Source organism: Toxorhynchites rutilus, chromosome 2 (genome assembly GCF_029784135.1).
Source record: "Toxorhynchites rutilus septentrionalis strain SRP chromosome 2, ASM2978413v1, whole genome shotgun sequence".
Lineage (NCBI taxonomy): Eukaryota > Metazoa > Arthropoda > Insecta > Diptera > Culicidae > Toxorhynchites > Toxorhynchites rutilus.
The window spans coordinates 68,578,017-68,599,674 of NC_073745.1; the positions used below are offsets into that span (position 1 = coordinate 68,578,017).

Genomic DNA, 21,658 nt, shown 5'->3' on the forward strand with positions numbered 1-21,658 from the left:
CTTTTTCTATCCTATTTCTATCCTATTCCTATCCTATTCCTATCCTATTCCTATCCTATTCCTATCCTATTCCTATCCTATTCCTATCCTATTCCTATTCTTTTTCTATCTTATTCCTATCCCATTCTTATCATATTCCTATCCATTTTTTTACTATTACTATCATACTCCTATTCTATTCCTATCTTATTCCTATCCTATTCCTATCCTATTCCTATCCTATTCCTATCCTATTCCTATCCTATTCCTATCCTATTCCTATCCTATTCCTATCCTATTCCTATCCTATTCCTATCCTATTCCTATCCTATTCCTATCCTATTCCTATCCTATTCCTATCCTATTCCTATCCTATTCCTATCCTATTCCTATCCTATTCTTATCCTATTCCTATCCTATTCCTATCCTATTTCTACCTATTCCTATCCTATTCCTATCCTATTCCTATCCTATTCCTATCCTATTCCTATCCTATTCCTATCCTATTCCTATCCTATTCCTATCCTATTCCTATCCTATTCCTATCCTATTCCTATCCTATTCCTATCCTATTCCTATCCTATTCCTATCCTATTCCTATCCTATTCCTATCCTATTCCTATCCTATTCCTATCCTATTCCTATCCTATTCCTATCCTATTCCTATCCTATTCCTATCCTATTCCTATCCTATTCCTATCCTATTCCTATCCTATTCCTATCCTATTCCTATCCTATTCCTATCCTATTCCTATCCTATTCCTATCCTATTCCTATCCTATTCCTATCCTATTCCTATCCTATTCCTATCCTATTCCTATCCTATTCCTATCCTATTCCTATCCTATTCCTATCCTATTCCTATCCTATTCCTATCCTATTCCTATCCTATTCCTATCCTATTCCTATCCTATTCCTATCCTATTCCTATCCTATTCCTAACCTATTCCTATCCTGTTTCTATCTTGTTCCTATCCTATTCCTATCCTATTCCTATTCTTATTCCTATCATATTCCTTTCCTATTCCTAACCTATCCATATCCTACAACTGTCCTAATTCCGTCCTATACATATTACGTTTGGCCTATTTAAATGGAAAAATAGGTATAGCTGGGAAAATCAACTGAAATAAAATCGTTTTTGTATTTACTTGACATTTCTCAATTTAAAGTGAGAAAATAAAACTTTGACATACGATGAACATTTGGGTGCCAATGAATGTATGGGAAAAAATCGACCCTAAAAATTCAAAAAGTTACCCTATACAAAATGTTCACCACCTCGAAAAAAACATCCTATGCCGAATTTCAGCTCAATCGGACTTAAGAGAGAGTGACGCAAAGCGGTCAAAGTTTGATTTTTTTGAAAATCGAAAAATCATCCAAGGGGAAAGAAAGGGAAATCGAGGTTTTCGAAAAAAATTAAATTTGATGTCAAATGTCTTAAAATGGCATGAAACGTCGAGATCTAGTGTCATCTCGAAAAGTTTTTTTTTGTCAAAAATCGGCATACTGGGATTTTCTTTCGGCATTCGAAACGAAAAGTATGGTTTAGGGTGACTATAAAAATAGTTATCTCGATTTTTCGTTCGGAACTTGCTGCGAAATGTTGATTTGCACAATAATATACCCTATGCAAAATATTAGCTCATTCGGACTCCGTTTACTGGTGTCGCAAACGTTAAAATTTGAGTTTTTTGAAAACCGAAAAATCACCAGAAATTGCGGTTTAAAAAAAAAGTTGATGCCAACTGTCTTAAAATTGCATGAAACGTTGAGATTTACAGTTATCTCTAAAATAATTTATTTTTTTCAAAAATAGATTTTTCAGACGGAAAAACGACCAAGCGCAAAAAAAAATTTTTTTGACAAACAAAAATTTTCTAGATCACTGTAAGTCTCGGCGAGTAATGCAATTTTAATACATTTGGCATAACATTTTTTCTTAAAACCTCGATTTTCGGTGATTTTTCGTTTTTTAAAAAAACTCAAATTTTAACGTTTGTGACACCAGTAGGGGAGAGGGAGGCAAGATGACGAATTGGTAATTTGACCCGTTGTAATGAAGGTAGCGCCACCCACTTTTTACCGAAGATGCATCATAACAAGGCCAAACTTTGTACTCGGTAACTCTGCCGAAAACGTTATCACAAAAAAGTGAAAAATAAAAATGAGAAAAATCGTGATTTTGTTATTTTTTTTCGTATTTTCAAAATTTCATTATCCACTTTATGAGAAAAGTTAAAATTTCAAAATAATTTCATACATGATAAAGGTACTCTGTTGTACATAATCTGTTTGTTTCCGACGAGTTTGAATCATGATTTTTTTTCAGCTAAATTTTTCTTATTGAAAAAGTCGCTTGGGGGCTAGTTGGCGAAATGTAACATTATGTTAATTTTTGGTTTTTTTATTGCAGATGGTTAGAACTTATAAGCGAAAAAGAGACCAATATTGGTCGGACACCAGTTTGGAGAATGTTATGAAAGCTATAGAAAAAGGTTTGTCTGTTCTGGGTGCTTCAAAACAGTTCGGTGTGCCAGAACCAACTTTGAGACGCTATCGACGAAAATATCCAGACAAGGAGGTTAGATTTTCAATTCAGCATTTGCGTTTCCATGTTCTTTATGCAAGAAATATTAAATCTGTATCAATTTCAGGATACGTCGTCCAATAAAGGCCGCTTTAAAGCCACACATTCAGGTCCAGCTTCGAAGAATTGCATATTCGTTTGCGGTTAAAAATGGCATAGAGCACCCTTTCAAAGGAACATGCGCTGGACGGACATGGGTTGAAATGTTTATGAAGGCTCATAAGCTATCTTTGAGAAAGCCAGAAAATACCTCAGCGGCTCGATTAATGGCGTTCAATAAAGAAAATTGTGACTTATTTTTTCGAACTTTGGGAGATATACGAGCTCAGTATCGTTTTCCTGCTTGTGACATTTACAGTGTTGATGAAAATGACATTTCCACTGTTCCAACTAAGGATGAATAAATAATTGTTATTACATTTTGTTGATTTTTAGGTGACCAAACCATATTCGCCAACTTGCCTCCAGGCATTCGCCATCTTGCCTCCACGTGGAGGCAAGATGGCGAATTCGACGCTTTTTGCGCAAAGCTTTTTTGAGGACAAGTTTTTTTGGTTTTTTGCCCATCCAATAAATAATATGATAGAAAACAATTCAGGCTATATGAATCAGCATCAACATTAAAAAAAAATATTCCAAGATCCAGGGCTCGCCAAAGCTTAACGTCGCCAACTTGCCTCCCTCTCCCCTGAATGAAGTCCGAATGAGCTAATATTTTGCATAAGGTATATTATTGTGCAAATCAATATTTCGTGGCAAGTTCCGAATGAAAAATCGAGATAACTATTTATATTGGCACCCTAAACCATACTTTTCGTTTCGCATGCCGAAAAAAAGTTCCAGAGCGCCTATTTTTGACAAACAAAATTTTTTTTCGAGATGATTCTAGATCTCGACGTTTCATGCAATTTTAAGACATTTGGCATCATCGACAACCCCGATTTCCTTTACTCCCCCCTTGGGTGATTTTTCGATTTTCAAGAAACTCAAACTTTGAACGCTTTGGGCCAATCTCCCTTACGTACGATTGAACTGATATTTTGCATAGGGCGTTTTTTCGAGGTGGTGAACATTTTTTATGGGGTAACTTTTTGAAACTCGAGATGACCGTTTTCATTGGCACCTTAATGAACACTCATCCTTTATCATTTAAATTATTACTTACGTCTCCATAGTCCTGAATAGATAATAAGACTTTATGGCTTCGTGAAGATCATTATATCATTGTATTCAAAAGTATGTTTCTGAACACAATTAATGAGAATCAAACGTATGCAATATTCATAGTTTAGTCGTGACTGAATATATTGAAAAAAAAACAACATATTGAAAAAAAAAAACATTTTGTGAATGAGTATACTTTTATCCTCCAATAGCTTAGATTAATCCAAATTGTTTAGCTATATCTTATATCTTGTCATTGATTGACAGTATTAAAAGATCCTTCTTTTCAATTTGATATATACGAAAAAGCGTATTTAAAAATGTTGAATGTATTGAGTGTGTGAATTAATTGTACCCGTTTTCGATGTATGCCATAATTATTGACAATTTATGGATTCCATCACGAAAGAAGCGTTCATCTTTTGAATTTTTGATACCCTGGTTTGAAATAAAGCCTGTTCCTCTCAAAGCGTTCTGCATCGATTGGAACAAATGATAGTCCGAAGGTGCAAGGCCTGGGTTATGAGCCGGGTAAACCAGAATTTATCATTCGCTTTTTCTCCAAATAGTATTGAACTCGAACAGCAACATGAGATCGAACGTTGTCATGATGGAATGATCCTGTGATCCTGATCTTCTGCTTCATCTATACCTGTTCCTCAGAAACGCCGATGTCAACGTTTAATGATGTTTCCTTTGTTGTGTCCCTGTTTCATATCCCTCCTATCCGATCGATAAACTTTTACTTAGTCGCGGCAATACATACACACACTCTTTACAGATGCACGGGCCGAAGGTTGTGCAGTCCACTGATCATTCAACAAGAGCCAAAGGTTGTACCGCTTATGACAACTCTACACGAGCTGATGATTGCGCCGGCTAGTGACCATTCTATCCTGGATTCCTCGAGTCGAGAAAGACGCACCACGCTAGATATGGGGTACAGACTAGGGGGGCGTTGCTGATTAATGGTCGGCTGCATCCCAATAGGAAGTATCCCGTGTCGGGCACACGTACAGAGCATCGAAGACTGCAACATACCAATTATGAGAACACTTGTAATACTAACCTCGAGCCAACCGCGAGTAATCGGTTACATATTACTAACATATTTGTAAGACAAAAATTGTCAAAATATTGGACTCCCGGCCCCGTCAGGCTAACGCCACATGTGCCTTAATAAAAAATATATTTTGGGAAAAAAAAAATATGGAATGTTTCCGTATCATGTCTGGTTGCATAATCAGGACGTTTTTTTTGGCAATAGCTCGCTTGACACGGATCAAGTCTCCATTTATAGCTTAACCATGTTTTAGTAGCTCATAGTGGATTACACCAGTGTTGCCACATTTGAATCTGTACTTTTTTTTCCAAAAATCTGTACCATCGAAAATATTCGTTGTAGAGAAAAAAAATATTTTTTATTATTAAAAAATATTCATTTATTTACTACAAATACTAAATTTATATTTGCAAGTCATTCGTGTGTTTGATGATGCTTATATATAGTTTTTTTGAATCTAGATTGCACACCTTAAAAATCGATGTACCTGTGGAAATCCGCTTTGCAAATATATATATGCAAGTCGAGGGTATTTTTGTTCCCACCTAGCTGTGTTTCCCTAATACGGACTTCAAAATCAATGTGCCACGGGGAATTCGCTTTGCAAATACATGCAAGTCGGGGGTATTTTTTGGTGTAGAGTACTTTTGAACTCGCTTGTCGTTGTGCAGATGTACTTTTGAACTGCGAAGCCTGGGACAATCGTCATTTCAGATACTAGAGGTCAATGAACTTCCGCAGTTCGAGAGCAACGTAAACATGAAATGTGCAAAAATTTCAGAGGACAATTTAAAATACACATATTGTGGTAATCCTAGGCATCATATCAAACGTAAAGAGGCATTCATAAAATTTATTTGTAACGAAGAACATAATCTATTACATAAATTTCGATGCATTCTAAAATAATATTCGAAGTGGTAAAAAAGTGGATTGCATAGCTCCACTAAAAAAACTGCGATAAATATGCTTTGAATATGCTTTGAAATGATCTTGAAATAATCTTTATATTCAATAGCATTGGACATTGAAACAACGTAAGATTCCTAGCAGAAATTAGTGAGAATGATCAAATAAAAATCTTTCAGCTCTTTATGTAGCATCGTGAATTCAGGTTTGTCAGCCTGGAACATACGATTCAACCTGTTGATCTGGGGCAAAACATACGTCGCACCGTCCGACGCGAATCCTTCAAGGCGATCCTTGTAACGAATTTCGTCCTTATGAAACTGAGCAATCATAGCATTATAAATGCCTTTTAGATCAGCAGCACCAAGCGATACTGCGGCGTAAAAGTCATCATAGACCTCAATGTTGCTTTGTTCAAATGTAACAAATTTCTCAAAATGAAAAAATCTGTACCAACCGTACTTTTTGACGAAAATCTCGTATAGAATCTGTTCCAAAAACAACGAAAAAATCTGTACCATTCCAGATAAATCTGTACGTGTGGCAACACTGGATTACATCCTTGTTCATCGTTTATTACATTCACTTTCGATTTAATAAACTTTCGATTTATTAAACTTCCACAAGCATTCAATGCATTCCAACTGCACATTTATTCCAATGGAAACGGAAAATCAAAAAATCCCGCAAATGGTGCTTATTTGCAACGAAACTCGATATTTTTGAACACAGTGAAAATTAAACTTGTTGTGCAAACCCCAAACAATTTTAGGTTGACAGATGTCAACACTTCACGGTTCAGCAAAATTCAACTGTCGCCGTCAACAATTTATAGCACCTTGAGTAATCTTGTTGAAATTGGAACAGAATAAGTTGTACACACAATAGTAATAGTATCATTGGAAAAAACTGGCGGCACTTTCGCATGAATTGTGTGAAATGTATAATCACTTCGCAATCTATAGAATAATTAACATTAAGGGCAAAAAGCATACACGCCCAACGTGGGGCTCGAACCCACGACCCTGAGATTAAGAGTCTCATGCTCTACCGACTGAGCTAGCCGGGCAGATACAATTTGAACTCTACGCCTAAACTAGCGTTTACAGAAAACATTTCATATTTGGTACAAAAAAATGCTTTTCTTGTGCTGAAGGTTGAAATGAATAAATAAAAGCACCTTTTTCAAAAGCTTTAAAATGTTTGTATGTATGGGAGTAGACAACTCTTTCTCTCAGAATGAACGCCAGCTTGGAATTGTACCCAAAGAAGAGGTCCAAACGATGTCAACGGGGATCGAACCAAGGTCGGCTGGAATGCAAGGCTGTTACGTGGTTGATCGTACAAGGCTAGCCACGTAGCCACTGGTGCTGTTGCATAAATGGATGATAATATTACACCTCATTATAAAATGAAGTTGGAAAGCGTTTTCTAAGAGTAAAAAGGATAGCATAAACGTGAATCCATATCCTTCTCGGTCTGGGCCGCGTATGTGGCAAAACATGCGAAAAGCTTTAATGCGTGTATATATATATATATATATATATATATATATATATATATATATATATATATATATATATATATATATATATATATATATATATATATATATATATATATATATATATATATATATATATATATACGCTATAGCAATATAACAGTAATATGAGCAAGCGAAACAAGAAACACATTACAAATGAACACGCATTAAAGCTTTTCGCATGTTTTGCCACATACGCGGCCCAGACCGAGAAGGATATGGATTCACGTTTATGCTATCCTTTTTACTCTTAGAAAACGCTTTCCAACTTCATTTTATAATGAGGTGTAATATTATCATCCATTTATGCAACAGCACCAGTGGCTACGTGGCTAGCCTTGTACGATCAACCACGTAACAGCCTTGCATTCCAGCCGACCTTGGTTCGATCCCCGTTGACATCGTTTGGACCTCTTCTTTGGGTACAATTCCAAGCTGGCGTTCATTCTGAGAGAAAGAGTTGTCTACTCCCATACATACAAACATTTTAAAGCTTTTGAAAAAGGTGCTTTTATTTATTCATTTCAACCTTCAGCACAAGAAAAGCATTTTTTTGTACCAAATATGAAATGTTTTCTGTAAACGCTAGTTTAGGCGTAGAGTTCAAATTGTATCTGCCCGGCTAGCTCAGTCGGTAGAGCATGAGACTCTTAATCTCAGGGTCGTGGGTTCGAGCCCCACGTTGGGCGTGTATGCTTTTTGCCCTTAATGTTAATTATTCTATAGATTGCGAAGTGATTATACATTTCACACAATTCATGCGAAAGTGCCGCCAGTTTTTTCCAATGATACTATTACTATTGTGTGTACAACTTATTCTGTTCCAATTTCAACAAGATTACTCAAGGTGCTATAAATTGTTGACGGCGACAGTTGAATTTTGCTGAACCGTGAAGTGTTGACATCTGTCAACCTAAAATTGTTTGGGGTTTGTACAACAAGTTTAATTTTCACTGTGTTCAAAAATATCGAGTTTCGTTGCAAATAAGCACCATTTGCGGGATTTTTTGATTTTCCGTTTCCATTGGAATAAATGTGCAGTTGGAATGCATTGAATGCTTGTGGAAGTTTAATAAATCGAAAGTTTATTAAATCGAAAGTGAATGTAATAAACGATGAACAAGGATGTAATCCAGTGTTGCCACACGTACAGATTTATATATATATATATATATATATATATATATATATATATATATATATACACAAATGAAACACAAATTTTTGCATTACTCGAGAATAAATCAAGCAAATTAAACCAAATTAGGCATGTGGAAACTTTAGGGTGCAATAAATGTTTCTATGGTGGCTAGATACCCCTCCTCCCTCTCCTAAGGGGCTGCCATACAAATGAAACACAAATTTCTGCATTACTCGAGAATTAATCAAGCAATTAAAACCAAATTTGGCATTTGGAGGTTATAGGGTGCAATAAATGTTTTTACGGTAGTGAGACACTTTAGCCCCCCCCTTCTAACCCTCTAAGAGGGGGCTGACATACAAATAAAACACAAATTTCTGCATTACTCGAGAATTGATCAAGCAAATAAAACCAAATTTGGCATGTAACGTAACGGAGAAACATGTTATTTGCAAGTGGTTGAAAAATTTTGAACGAGAATTGTGTCTGAAAATAATCTAATATTATAATGTCGAGTTTCGGTAGAAGTACTAGGAATTTTATAGTAAAAGGTAATCTTAAAGGGTAGATTAGAAGATCAATCAATGAATAATTTTGCGATTGGACCCATGAACAGCGCTTAGTAAGAAAACGTGGATGTGATAACGAAAAATAAATTTTGGGCGGGACGAAGTTTGCCGGGTCAGCTAGTATATTATTCGAACACATTTTCTGTTTTTTTTCAGCTCACTTAATAAATCGGGATGCCAAAACGTGTGCTAAACATTAATTTTGGGTGTAGATGACATTCTTACAACTTGTTTAGTGCGGTAATATATAATATATTTCTTAGTAGGTTGGAGATTTGAAAATAATCCGATTCTTTAGTCGGAATTAGTTATTAAAATATGTTCAAGAATATTCCAAAAATTCAATTCTGAACCTCAATCTAAAGTGATAGCATTTAGTTCACGTATATCTTTTAAAAATCAGATAGACGCTGCTACGCAAATAAGAAGAGTACTCATACACTCTGTCCAACTTCTATAAGACCATCCTGACTCTATCTCGTTACAACACAAACAGTTAGAATTTCAATGAGATACATTCAGACATTATTGAATGCTTAGAATAAAGTATATTTAACGTCAATTTCGTTCCAAAGAGTTGTTTGTTTATTTATTGTGCTCAAATATGATAATTTCAGCTGTCCAGTTTCTATAAGACCATTTCAAAAATCATAAGTATTATCAATGAAAAATTCAAAACGATCGGCTAATTTACAAGTCAATAATTTGCAAGCTTGCCATTTCGGCTAATAACCTGCAAAACTCGTGTTGGAATACTTTTCACCAAATTCTGCTGAACGTATTTCTCGATATTTTTCCATGTTCCCGAAATTGCGACCCTGAGCTCTTCAATCGTGGTGTACCGTTTTCCCTCAGTGTATATTCTGCGTACAAGGATCCCCCTAAGAGTCTTAATAGAATTCAAGTCTGGAGAGTGAGTCGGCCAGCCCAAAAAAATAAGTTTTTGGTGCTTAATCCATTGCTTGGTTCCCTTACTGGTCTGAATAGTGGCATTGTTTTGCTGGAATGTGAATGTTTTGTGACGATATCTACGCGAAAACGGTGAGAGAGAGGATTCCAGAACATGTATGATGTGGGAGCTTTCCGGTTGTACAGAATCCCACCCAAATCATGCACGAGTCTCCACAAAAATTCCTGTTTGAAAAACACTGTTCATTCTTCCGTAAATCACGCCAGTGCTCGTTGAAACCATCAGGACAATCCTAACTGTACTTTTTTTCGTCAGTGAATGACCTACACATTCAAGAACTTTTAGTTATGGTATATAGCAAAATGTATTCTTTTGGAAACATTCTATGTCACAACATACCATGTCCCACTGTCGGTTCATGTGAGCTTTGGCAAAACTCAGACGTCTTTCGATGTGAGATGGTGTGCTTTAACCTTTTAACGCTCTCTCTATGTGAGGATTTTTTACCAAAATTTGACGAATTGTCACCCGAGTAACATTTAAATTGGAACATTGCTTTATTTGCATAGGCGATTTTGAGGTATTCGAAGCTGTTCTAGCTATTTCCCGCTTATCCCGGTCAGTGAGCTTCGATTTACGTTGAGCTCTCTCCTTTTTACTGAATCCTTGAGGATTCGCCAAATAACTGAGCAATCCAACGAACCATTTTCACTGATACCAACATTTCCTTGGTGAAATGCATCGATTTGTCTTGCTTCTCTCACTTTTCCCTTCTGCATTTTCCAGATTTATTGATCAAAAAAACTAAAACAACGGAAAATGTAACTGGTCTTATTATTGTTTGTTTACAATGACACAAAGCAGCAAGATTATCACCTGGTCTTATAGAAGTTGGACAGAGTGTAGGTCAGAAACTGACAGCTGTTTAACATGAAGTTTCCTTTTTTCGTGCACTTATTCTCATTTGAATGGTTTTTGTTTTGTAGCAAACATTTGAAACATCAACCGGACAATTTAAACTCGTTCGCTTGGTATGTACATTCACTCGCGTACGAGAGTGTCCGCAGTTTGTTATTTATAGTCCTGGTCAGTGCTTGGAAATATCTGTTTCACATCAATATTTTCTGCTGAATTTCCGACCACATTCAATCATTATACCATTGCATTCGGGATACCGAAAATGAACCAACGCCAAACCTCACAATCATAGCCAGCCACTCACAGTTGATTCATCCATTTTCGATCATTCTCTTTTCCGTTCTGCTCTTCGTTTACGGAATGTGAACGAAAGGAAATATCCGTAGTTTTCTCATTTATTGATATTAATATTACAGTTCATTCACTATCAGAATCGTTCTCGGACACTGATGAAACGGAGAAATTCGTTGAAGAAGATAACGAAGTACAGAATGCTCATAATAGTGACAATAAATTAAATTGTGGACAACATTCCTGACATTTCAATGGCAATGAATAAATGTGAATGAATTCTCATGACTCGAACTTTAAGGAAAGCTCAGATGGCAAAGAATGAATATGAATGAATACAGTTGTAATTTTGTTTGACGTCGAGTGAGTGACAGCAGCATTGACAAGCAAAATAAACGCGCTACACTGATTAAAATATGTGTTCAATATTACTTAACAAGCTCAATATTTCCAAGCCCTGGTCCTGGTATCTGATTTGTCATCACTTTAGACGTTATCCTACGTCAAAAAAGGGCAATTATCTTTTACTACTTAAAATGACAAAATAATTCACACGCCCAACGTGGGGCTCGAACCCACGACCCTGAGATTAAGAGTCTCATGCTCTACCGACTGAGCTAGCCGGGCACTATGAAGCTGCTTTTATATGCATTTCAATGCTACTTACAATATAGTGATTCATTTACAATTACAGTAGAACCCCGATTATCTACGGAATAGGGTGACAGGGTCCCCGCGAAAAACAAACATCACGAACAACTCAGCCCACTTTAAGTGAGGTGCAAACAAATAAAAAGATGGTTCAGCATAAAAACTGTGTAAGAACAATCCCCTTCATTCCACGCGGCGAATGACATGAGATGGTTCAAGTCACGGTGTTCCCGAGGGCGAATTGCGCGGCTAGATGAGACTTGAAATCGTGTACTCATATGCTATCGACTCGTGTATCAAATAGGAGCTGAAAAGTAGGATTGCTTCCACAATAAAGCGAGAAACTTTGCTATCTCACGTCATTTGTCGTGCGGGGAATATTTTGTAAACACCATTGTTCAGATAATGTTTGTTCGAATCGTCATTCAGAAATCACTCTATTGTAGCAGGTTGTAGCACACAGTTCAAAATTAGAAATAATTCTTTTCTTTAAATGTAATTTTGATTTTTTTTAAACTACTCACATTAATGATTCTATGCATAGTCAATTTCTTCAAATCATCTCCAATATTTTCCAAAGTACTCTATCATTCTAATTTGGGTGAAGACAAACTCACAAAATATATGGACGACGTAGATCTGATCAGCCGTTCTCTCGTGATGATGAGTTATACGTACGTGGGAAAAACTCCCTTTTGTATGTAAAGATGTTGCTATATTGCCACCAAGTTTTTTTTAACGGTTTAAAAATATATGGCGCGTTGTACTAGTCAATCCCTTTCATTTGATACCAATATTGAAGGGGTTTTGGTAATATATATATATATATATATATATATATATATATATATATATATATATATATATATATATATATATATATATATATATATATATATATATATATATATATATATATATATACAGAGATATATATTTCCCCAAATTCATTGCGCAATAGGTCCACCGTTTCGTTTGCTATATGTGGCACCAACTTGTTGAAATCATATGTCAATCAGCAGCAGCGTAGTGCGTGGCAAACCCGGCAGATACCGGGGGCGCAGATCCCTTGAGGCATCAAAATCCAAAAATTTTTAATAATAATTTTGTAATAGTAATTGATTAGAAAAACATCCATCATGAGTAACTGCTCCTGTCCGTACATGAAACCAATAACCTCTTTTTGATTTTCGCAAAATTGAAAAACGCAACATCACATTTAACTAATACTATATGGAGTTTTATCCATCCCTGCTATGCGATGTTTTACAGTTATTACCTCAACCGCATTATAAGAACGCATACTTCTAGATAATGTGTTAATGATATTCTGCAAAAGAAGATGCATTAAATATAGCTGACTATCGTGGGCAATCTTAAGAAAATTGTGCCAATATGGCGGGTAGAAAAATTGGGATGTTCCCTGTGCTGTCCGTGGTTGAAAACTCGTCGGAGTACATGCAAGCAGCATTTCACCTGCAATGATAACGTTCTTTGAAACGGTACAAGAAATGTTCAAATATTGCAGCAGTTCAATACATAAATTTATTTTCGTCAAAGTAGCAAATTATCCCTGTGCAGAATTTATTGGAGTTTTCAAAACTGATTTTCGCTTTGTGGTGCGATGGTTGTTTATTCAATAATTTATCATCAAAGACGAAGGGGTAATTTTCCATTCAAACTGAAATATCTATGTATAGGAATGTCCTCTAGGAACGTTCCAGGAACCAAATGGTGGCTGATTGATAAGGTTAATTGGATTATTGGCTATTGAGTTAGTTATCAAAAACATAAAACACACAAAGTCCAGAAAATCTTTGAAAAAACAGAGAAAATCGTTTTTTCATTTCTTCCCGATATTTTTACCCACTACACCTACACACACCAAGATACAAATATGTACGTAAAATACTCTAATACCAGGAAGTTGTAGCTTCAAAATGATGTACAGCCCATCGATATGCGTTAATTTTAACAAAGTTACAGCATGACAAAAATCACTTAAAATTTCCGACTTCGCACTCTGTTGATCTAATTTTTTTGTCAAGTGTATTTGACTAGAGAATGAGCGAAGCTGGTAATGATATATCTAGACTTCTAAGTACGAATAAACTGCTCAAAGTGAACATTGTTATAGTAGTTTTCTCAATATATCACAATCTCAAAACTAGTGAAGAAATCGAAAGAAGTATTATGTTTAGGGGCGCCATTCTCATAGTTTGCCGGGGGCGCTGTCTACCCTCACTACGCCGCTGTCAATCAGACTTAGATTAGCATGGGCAGCTTTTGTATTGTTTGTGGCTGTTCAACGAATCAAATACGGCTATTTTGCTTACGTATACGGTCAACCAAAAATGTGCTTCATTACTGAAACCAAATTTATTCGATAAAACAAAAAAAAAACACATTGTTGAAAGAGCACTGATTTTGATAAGAAAATTTAATAATTTGTAAGCGTCCATAAAAAAAATGGTAATGGAAACTACACAACTTTTATTTTGACATATGACACGAACCACGGGTGATCTGTTGAAAACAGTGCGCTGAAAAATCAAACAGCAAAAAAATCACCCGTTATAAGAAAATATTCTAAATGTACACCAAAAATTTCAGGAATGGAGATGCGGGGCATCGATCCCCGTACCTCTCACATGCTAAGCGAGCGCTCTACCATCTGAGCTACATCCCCTTCTTGCCAACAAATTATGCCATGATTCATATGAAGTGAACGATTTTCGATTTGTATAGCACCAATATCGAATGAAATGTGATTACAAGTCATGTTATGTTTTATGAGTTCTGCGCCTCGATAATTTGTTCCACTATTTGACGGATTATTTTTTTAGTTATATAAAAACTGTTATATCACGAAAACTCAGGACAATATTGTATGAATAGTTTTTCATGAAGAACTGGAATTGTGAATTCGTTATTTTGTGTTATTTTTCTAAATAGTTACGAAATCAAAAAGCATTGACATATCTTCTTGTTTTTTTACAAAGAATATAAATTGTAGATATGGGCTGTCCACATACCACGAAAATGTTCACGCTTGGTTTAGATAATATCCACTTGGACAAGTTAACAATTTTTTAATGTAAAACATTCATGTTTATACTCAAAATTGAATGAGTTCTGCTTTGTATGTAAAAGATTTTTCAAGCTTTTTCAAACCCACCCTGAGTACTCAAACATCCACATTTTTTCATATGGCTGAACTTCTTCCCTGAAATGTATGTTCTGAAAGAAACGCACATGAGCTGGAATCGATCAATTTATTCCGATCCGTAATAGAGGACCATGAATTCCATCACGATGAAGACACCCAAAGACACAAAGTATGTTGGATTTTTTGTAGTATTAAAAATCACTACTTAAGTTCGGATTTCAATTCAGCTTTCACCCTTGATGACAAAACCGTTTTGTTTTTATTTCTCGAGTTTTTCGAAAATTGAAACGAACAACAAATTCTTCCATGGGTTCACGAGCCGTAACTCCGAAGATCTGTTTCATTCAATGATGTTTTTTTTTATTGATATCTGGTAATTTTTGTAATACGCTCCTATTACAAAGGAATTCCCACGTCTGGAAAGTCCATTCTGCTACTGACATTCAAAAGCATGATGACATTCAAATCGAGACACTTACCAAAATTAATCCTCGATACGCGCCACATTATTCGCTACAGCTGTCTAAAACCACCGTTCTTGAGGATAGGTAAACCACCTGGCACGAAAAACGTTACAATATATTCCAGAACCCGATCGAATTTGACATATCCCAATCCGAACGATCAAGATCAATTTTCACATTCTGCCATCCAAGGTTGCAACAGCCGCGCAACCCGATAGGTCTTGACTCGATCAGATTGCAACATTGTGCTAATTTCAAATCCAACATCAAACATTTTTTTACAATTCGAACAGTGCGATTAGATCAACATCGTTTTTTTTTTATTTATATCACTTCTGCATTGTTTTGACGAATTTCGTTGATATATGCCAACAACTGTTCTCAAACAAAGCGCTTGATTTCATTGTTTGATTTTTGATACTCCAGCTTTAATGAAAATATTCGAGAGTAGATTTACAAGTGATATTTTTATATGAATATGGAGATAATGTAAATGGAATTTGGAAGACAATAATGAGCTTCCTGGATAATCTTGAAAAAAAATCCAAGAATTTGAAACAAATTGTTACTATTAATAAGACTATCATTTTTATCAATAAAAACATGTAATAGGAAATCGAAACAAACTTGAAGTGAAATTTAAGCAGAAAATATAGAATTTTCTTGATTTTTTTTTCCAAAAACTGTGGGAATGTCCACGTGGACAATAAGGGGAGGGATATAAGGAATATCCACGCCTGTCCACGGTGGGGAAGCGGGGTATCGAAAATCATGCTTTTTCTGTCCACAGCCCCATACACTATTACAAAAAATCTGTCGTGATTAAAATCGGTCATATGGTAATGAAAACTGTGAATGAATTTTGAGTAGCGGTCACTCTAGTTACAAGGTAAAAATAATCATAGAGATCAAAATCCGTTTTTTTCGGGATAATTTGACGTGGAGCTGCTCATAATTGAAAATAACTTCCTGTTCACGCACTTTGTTTACTACACCCAAACTAGCGTTGGCAGAAAACATTTCATCTTTGGCAGAAATGATGCCAATTCGTGTGCTGGAGAGTCAAATGCGCATATAATGAGCTGTTTAAAAAGCTTAAAAATGGTTTATATGTATGCGAGCAGACATCTCTTTCTGTTTTATTTTCTCATTTCATTTGGGATTGTGTCAAAAAAAGTCCATATTACGTCAATAATGGTGATCGAACCAAGGTCGGCTGGAATGCAAAGCTATTTTACACGACCACGCTATCCATATACCTACCAGCGCTGTTAAATTGAATCGTGATAATATTACACCTCATCATAAAATGAAGTTGGAAAGTGTTTCCTAAGAGATTAAAGAAGAACATGAACGAGAATATATCTTTCTCTGTCTGGGCCGTGTATTTGGCAAACTATACGAAAAGCTTTCATATGATTTCATGTAAATTTGTCTCCTGTTTCGCTCGCTTATATTGGCTCTAGCATATATATATTATACAAATGATATACTTGTATTGGGGAGTAGAATATTTTCTGTTATTTTTCAGCTCATTTAATTTAATAAATCGGGATGCCATAACTTGTGCTAAAAATTAACTTTGAGTGTATTAACGACCGATGCACACTGCTGAAATAGATCACGATAAACGTTTTTTCGTCAAATTGGGAATCATTGGAATATGTTATTTTGTTGCAGATTCAACGAACAATCGTGTATATTGTAGGAAAAACTACCAAATGTGCCAGGATTCCACTTTTACTTATTTCAAATTCTTTGATGTGGTTGAGAAACTATCGTATCGGCTATTTTCATGGCCTGTATCAAATGTTAAGTGAGAGCGAATTCTATGGTCAGAAGTTTTACGATAAGAACGAACAGAATTACTCATTTTATGGGGGGTGATGTTAAGCCACAGTGTGTAAAACTATTCCGCAGTATGAACCAAACTACTGCTGTCGTCATACAGTTAGGTTGCAGTTTTTCAGTTTCTGTAGTAACAACTTGCTCTACTATCATGCTATATAAAATCCTCACTGTCTTGCATACCGCATATCTTCGTATTTCATAGAAAATTCTTCCATGAGAAAGTCGCTGCACCGCCCCGAGTCGCTCCCAAGTTGACGAATGCAGGTGAACAAATAAGTTCACCCGATGCGCTACACTGATTACTGACATTTGAGTTATTTGCATATTGCACGGACGTTTGCATAATAAAAGATCAAAATTCGCTTCGTGCTCCCCGGGGAGAATTCCACTGGGTTTTTACACCAGTGGAATTTTCACCAGGCGATGGGGGGCGACAAGTTGGAAGTTGGGGCACTATCGTCAGCTCGACAGCTCGACGCGGGTACACGGATAGCGGAATCAGTTTCAATCAATTTCAATTAGGAGTCAATCGCAAACCTATTAGGCGTTTGACTCACTTGCCTAGATTTTGCGTCTGTCAGCACCGATTGAACGCAATTAGTGCCGAAGGTACCGCGCTTGACGAACTTGACCAGCGCGTGATCGTCGCTTGATTGCCTGCAGAAGTGGCGTGGTCCTGCTTTTCAATTTGCATCGTATGCAGCTGACATGCAGATGCATCCACCTCCTGGAGGCGCCATGTGGTGAAATAGGTCATGATTCCGAGTCGGAGTGTGGAAAATAACAACTCAGCGGCCGGATGACCGTTTGTGATATGTGTAAACATTTCAAGCTCGCATATTCGAGGAATGAGACGGTCCCTGTCCATAAACCCCTCGTCAAAAATATGGCACACATGGAACCCAGAGAAGACGGTTCGGAATCGCGTACGACAAAAAGGTTACATTCTCTGCCAACAAATGCGATTCAATTCTACATTCGTTTTCCAGTTTGCATACGTTTCCCGGAATGAATAGTTGGAAGTACTTAAGTTATTACATCACTGTTCGGTTCTATCGTTTGCAGTATTCACTCAAATAGATGGGTAAGTGCTGGGATGAGCCACGGGGACACACAATTCCCACACATTGCATCATTTTCCCGACGGGAACGATGTATGTGGTGCCCTTGAGTGTTGAGAGAATCCTTTCTCCGACATCATCATGTTGGATGTTTACTCGGCAAACAAATACTGTGTATGGTGACGAATGCCGCATTTATGGTACACAAATTTAATCCAAGTTTCCACAAATTATGAAGCAGTTAGAGACATTTTGAATACTTGCAGGGATTAAAGCAAAAAGTTTGTCATCTGAATGATTTGTCTTGAGTTAGTACGAAACAGAATTAGTTAGACTTCAGTCCGTGTGGACCTTGCTTATGACCAACTGAAATCAGTGATTAAAATTGAACACTTTATTATCAAGGATATTATTTCCTCTCTAATCACAATGCTAGGGAAGATTTGACCGGCGATCGTTTGATCCAAGTTGTTATGTCCATCTCGCATAACAACTTGGCTAGGGCGACACACCGTTCGAGCCCTATCTTGCCACACTATTTGTATGAGCGAAGCTGGGTTCAGTGGTGTGGAAGCCATACTTAGTAGCGATTCCAGTAAATATTTTTGCTTCCCTTGCCTATCCTACTTCACATTATCATCGTTATCGGCATCTATCCCACATACTTTTTTTTCTGTTCTCATTCGTGTTGGGATCTCAGTGTGCAATCATTGAATATCGGTAAATAGCAATGTTACGATTAGTGAGTTTAACCCTTTAACGGGCCGTGGAAACTAGGCAACGAATCGACTCCAACCTTATAGAACATAATACACATGTTTATATTTAAAAAAAAAATTAACTCTTGAAACAGTTGAACAAATTGGTGGCAATATAGCTGCTACGGTCCGTCAACCCCAAAAACACTTTATTGCGCCTTTAGTTTTGCAAAATTCAAAACAATATTTCTAGTGCAGTGATACCGATTATTTCAGCGATTTACAATATTTCTAGTGCAGCGAAAAAAACTGTTTTTTATATAGAGTTTCAAAGGAAAAAATAAAAATTTGAATTTTTCATCAAATACACCATTTATTTTAATGAAAAAACTATTTGGCCTTACACAGTATATCCTAAATTGTACGTTTATAGTGAAAAACTTTCCAACTCGTTGCATTTTCAACGAATTTAAACATAATTTTCTGCCGGCGCTCTAAAATCGTGGTTTTGATACATAAAAATGACTCCCAAATTAATATTTTTAGCAGCCTAGAAAAAAATTGGAGTATTGTCAGATACCTTTAGAAGATTTTGGCTAAGAAAAATATTGCAAGAATATTCCGAGTGCAGCGAAAAGAATATTTTTTGTTGGTGGCAATACACCCAAAGTTAATTTTTAGCACATTTTATGGCAACCGGTTTATTACCTTAATTGAGCTGAAAAATACCAGAAAATGTTCTACTCTCCAATACTTGTATATCATTTGTATAATGTATATGCTAGAGCCAATATGAGCGAGCGAAACAGGAGACAAATTGAAATGAAAGCATTTGAAAGCTTTTCGTATATTTTGCCAAATACACGGCCCAGACAGAGAAAGATATACTCTCGTTCATGTTCTTCTTTATCCTCTTTGAAAACACTTTCCAACTTCATTTTATGATCAGGTGTAATATTATCACGCTACAATATAACAGTGCTGGTAGCTATATGGATAGCGTGATCGTGTGAAATAGTTTTGCATTCTAGCCGGCCTTGGTTCGATCCCCATTGACGTCGTCTGGACTTTTTTTTTGGCGCAATCCCAAATGAAATGAGAAAAGAAAACAGAAAGAGATGTCTGCTCGCATACATACAAACCATTTTTAAGCTTTTTAAACAGCTCATTATTTGCGCATTTGACCCTCCAGCACACGAAATGGCATCATTTCTGCCAAAGATGACATGTTTTCAGCCAACGCTAGTTTGGGTGTATAATTGCCAGTACCCGTACCCGGGGTGAATCCCATTCCGAACTGATTGAATGATCGTCTTGAGAAGTGGTAATTCCAGCACTAGAGTGCGATAGATTCTGGAAATTTTCATTGTAACAACAGAGAAACATTTCATTTTGCTAGTTGAGTTGGACGCAAATTTGAACTCGACACAAGCTCGATCTTATCGAAAGATGGTACATTTTCACAAGTCTACAATGAAATATTGACAATCTAGTGGTTAATAACGAATAAGGGCACTGCAAAAAGACTCTAAAGATTGACAATATAACTCATGAAACATTTTCGCATATATTATTGGCATACCCTGATTTTCCTCTGCGAGTCTGAGGAAATTTATTTGTCGAGAAATTAGGTTTGCCATTTACAATAATGTATGCATAATTAAAAAAAAAGATTGATTTTAGCGATTCTTCATACGATTACCCTTGATGAACCCACCAATGTGTCGCCAATCGTAGCAACTCTATTATGTACAGAAAAAAATGACTGCATCATTATGAAAATGCCAAGATCCATCTTTTCATCGGCCATGGCTGAGATTCTGACCAACTTCTGTAAGACCGCCTGGCAGGGCGTTGAAGCATTTCTTTAGAAGGCTTAAAAAACGTAAAATTTCAGGAAAAATTGTTCCATTGAATAAGTTTAGTAGTTTTCTTTTTCATTGCCATCTGAAATATATCCATTTTTTAACCCATATTAGGCCAAGCGTTTGATTTTTCATGGCTTTGGAAAGCAACCATATGGTAAGTTTATGACATCAAATGATAGCTTAGTTTATTAGCTACCACTTACTATCAATTTCATTCAATTTCGTATAAATTTTATTGGGTAACACATTCGACTTAAAACCACTATGTGTGGAAAGTACATAATCGCACATAACAAAAAAAAAGAACCTTGTAAAATGCAAAAATAAAGGGTGTGTCACATCAAATTGCATCACGGAAAAAACGCTGTAGAAATTCGCCCAGTAGACCGATCCTTTTGAAAATTTTAGACAGTAAAATAAAAACTATTAAACAACTTTTGGCATTTTCTTTTTATTCATACTTCGAGCCCAAGCCCGTATGCTCGCACCTTTTTTTTTTTTGGCAGACTTATCTCACTTCTTAACTAGACGAACCTAGCCAGAATTTTCACCTGCCCCCGGGCTTCTGAATGCCAAAGGGGGACTAGGCTCTGCGGAATGCACGTATCTGCATGCTCGTGCTGTTTCAGTCCTGACCGAGAAATTGTCGGACAATCGCGCAGGTGCTAAGGATGACCGACTTTTGGATGCCGGCCAATTCCGTCTCCATATTCAACACCTTTAGCGCTTCCAGAAGTGTCTTCGGGACAATTCCAGTTCCAGAGAGAACGACTGGAACAATTCTTGGGACCTCCCTTAGCCCCCACAGTTCCT

At 36.4% G+C, this 21,658-nt stretch overlaps 1 protein-coding gene and 3 non-coding genes across 12 annotated transcripts in view; 1 reads left to right on the forward strand and 3 right to left on the reverse strand.

The window, feature by feature from the left end:
- The window catches only part of LOC129771667 (sodium-dependent neutral amino acid transporter B(0)AT3), a 147,674-nt gene that overhangs the window by 64,280 nt on the left and 61,736 nt on the right, over positions 1–21,658 (reverse strand). The window lies entirely within an intron of this gene.
- On the reverse strand, positions 6,705–6,777 carry Trnak-cuu (transfer RNA lysine (anticodon CUU)). The gene has a single exon. It is a non-coding gene; the product is annotated as a tRNA-Lys (tRNA).
- Positions 7,871–7,943, forward strand: Trnak-cuu (transfer RNA lysine (anticodon CUU)). Its single transcript has one exon. It is a non-coding gene; the product is annotated as a tRNA-Lys (tRNA).
- On the reverse strand, positions 11,638–11,710 carry Trnak-cuu (transfer RNA lysine (anticodon CUU)). Its single transcript has one exon. It is a non-coding gene; the product is annotated as a tRNA-Lys (tRNA).